This window comes from Ochlerotatus camptorhynchus, unplaced genomic scaffold (assembly GCF_037179485.1).
Source record: "Ochlerotatus camptorhynchus isolate MF236.1 unplaced genomic scaffold, CSIRO-AGI_Acam_v1.1 ptg000306l, whole genome shotgun sequence".
Taxonomy (NCBI): domain Eukaryota; kingdom Metazoa; phylum Arthropoda; class Insecta; order Diptera; family Culicidae; genus Ochlerotatus; species Ochlerotatus camptorhynchus.
The window spans coordinates 90581-93756 of NW_027040794.1; positions in this window are offsets into that span (position 1 = coordinate 90581).

The following is a 3176-nucleotide window of genomic DNA, read 5'->3' on the forward strand; positions in this document are numbered from 1 at the left end:
TCGATGAGTTCGTGTATTTGGGCTCACTGGTGACCGCCGAAAATGATACCAGCAGAGAAATTCAAAGACGTATTATGGCACGGTATCGTGCCTACTTTGAACTCCGGATGACGCTCCGGCCGTATAAAATTCGCCGCCGCACGAAGTGACTGTCTACAAGACGCTGATTAGACCGGTGGTCCTCTACGGCCACTAGACTTAGACTATGCTCGTGGAGGACCAACGCGTTTTAGAACGGAAGATGTTGCGTACCATCTACGGTGGAGTGCAGATGGATGACGGAACGTGTAGGAGGTGAATGAACCATGAATTGCACCAGCTGCTGGGAGAACCATCCATCGTCCACATTGCAAAAATTAGACCACTATGGTGGGCTGGGCACGTCGTAAGAATGCCGCTCGACGACCCAGTGAAAACGGTTCTAGAAAGCGACCCAACAGGAACAAGAAGAAAAGGCGCGCAGCGGGCAAGGAGGATCGACCAAGTAGAAGGCGACCTGCGAACCCTTCGCAGACTACGAAGCTGGCAAAGTGTGGTCATGGATCGAGTAGAGTGGAGACGACTTCTTCGGACAGCAGAGGACAACAAGGCCTTAGCCTGATTGGTAAGGTAAGGTAAGGCTTCTTGTACTTTGGTTTTTTCACGGCTGGCTTGTAGGGCATGCACCAATCCCCATTGTCCCGCCGGAGGACCATCGTGCACAGCACTGCTTAAAGTCCCACGCTGGTACCAGAACGTTGATCAGCCGCTCCTAACATGGAGAACAGACGCCGTTTAGAGCCGCACCTCCATGGTGAACAGACACTCGAAGACTGCACTCTCCGGAGAGAGGAGTCCGTTTACCATTCATCCGGATGGTCTACTAATTGACTCAGCTTGACAAGATCGGAAAATGTCTGTGTGTGTGTACCGCGTGCACGGGCGTGTGTGTTACTCAGTCACTTTTGTCAGCGATGGCTGAACCAATTTGAATTGAACAAGTTTCAATGTATGTGCTTTTAGCTTTTTTAGAACTTTATCAAAAGTTTATGACCAACATTTTGTTAAAGTAAACCTAGAGATCCACGTTTTTTTTTTCTAAATTCCATACTATCATGAGCATAGAGAAAATATGCCATCACCATATCGATGTTGATACTGGATGTTCAGAAAACAGTTCTCTGGATATCCGGAATCACCACAAAAATTGTAGATTCTTTAATCAAAAATATTGTTTCCATAACGTTAATTTGATATACCGTAACGAAACGAAAGTTAAGTTGAATTATATCGCTGATTGTTATATACCATCTACATAAACATTATTATGCTGGGTTGCCAGAAAAGTACAAAAACATGTGAAAAAACGTCCAATTTGAAATGTTGTATAATATCGCTCAGCTCTCTGGTTTGACGTTAAACGTCTTTACAGTCCAATCTGTCATTCAATTACAAATTTTGACAGATGCTAATAATTTAACGTGAATGATTACCCATAACAAACAATTATACAAAGCTTCATGCAAATCGGAGAAGGTCAAATCTGATCGATTCGTCATTTGGCGTGGAACTGCAATCTGTTCAAACAATGTTTTAGAATAATCTTATATTATTTGTAACAGATTCTTGGGTCATTTATGATGGAAAAGCCACCAACATAATTTTGATTAGGTTTTACATAAGGTTTTGATCTAATTTGGTGCCTACTAAGAACAACCCACACTGTACCTCTCTGTTGCGAGCGGATTTTATCACAAAATGGAAAGCTTCCACTACACAGAAAACAAAATTCTGAATTGTTACTATCGCGTAAAATCTCCCTTCGTTTAATTTTTGAGCTATACTTGGCATAAACAGCAAAATCGTTTACAAGCTTGCATACAATATTGCTAATTAATGCAATATTGCGCTTTATGCGTTAATTTTATGTGCACTATATCTCGCAGAAATTTACATGAATTTTTCAAACGGTGTATAGATGACTTCTAAATTTATATTTACCTTTTCATACGAATGTATGACAAAAGGTTGAAATACAAATGGTCAGAAGACAAAAGGTCGAAAGGACAAAAGGTCGAATGGACAAAAGTTCGAATGGTGAGGAAGGGTCGAATGAACAAAATGACGAATGATGAGAAGGGGGACAAGACTTTGAATGAAAAAAAATCATTGAATGACTCAAAGAAGCACAGACTTAAGACACCGTTGCGATGGACATTAAATGACTAATCATCAAAGTTGATATATTTTTAAGTAATAGGGGAAATGGCTCTAATGTTGGCCTATGGATCTAAGATTGGGCCCATCGCTAAAAATCTGCCATTTATCAATTGTATCTAGATGAACGCGTTATTCGGACGGTACCAATGGATATTTTTGGTTACTATTGAATATTTAGTCGATTGCTGAATTTATGTATGGGCTCAAATTAGGGACACTTAGGCTTGAAAGCTAAGCTGCGCCGGTGGTGTAGTGATAAGTGTGACTGCTTCTCACTCCAAAAGGCCTGACTAAAGGGAAGTAAAGCGGTTGGTCTCCGGTCCATGAGTTGATGGGTCGATATGTAGGGTCCAAGTGTGGAGATAACATGTAATCGCTCAACTAAGAACACAAAAATGCTTTTCCGGAAAACGTAAGGTTAACACAACGCTGCCCAGCCCGTTTTTCTCTGTCAGGAACTACTTCAGACCCGTTGCCGATTGCTCTGTTCGCTTAATATCATAAGTGTCCCTCTAAAGAACGGTCGCAATTTGACTCGGACACTAATCTGACAAAATGTGGCGCCATAAATTTAGCAACCACTTTATTGCTTTTCCCTTATTCGCTTCTCACTGATCGAAGTTGAATTGCTGTGCTGCTGTTGGAGCCTGTGCAACTTAACTACCGGGAAACCATTTGTCATCGTATGTGACAGACACGCATTCATGGAGAGAAATGGTTCAGTCACAGCTATTGAGAGTTGAGACGCAATACGGCACCGTTGCCTTGATGCAAAGTAGAACAAGGTAAATTATTTTTCTCGCAGTGTAGTAATCGTAATTAAACTTGAAAAATTCAATAATTTTGCAGATAAGTAGAATGAAATCATACCAAGCTTGCACACGGATTCATGCAATCGAAATGGCAGTCGTGCAACGGAATAACTGAATTATTTACTGAACCAACCTCTCCAGTTGTGGCAGCCTGCACTCGAATGG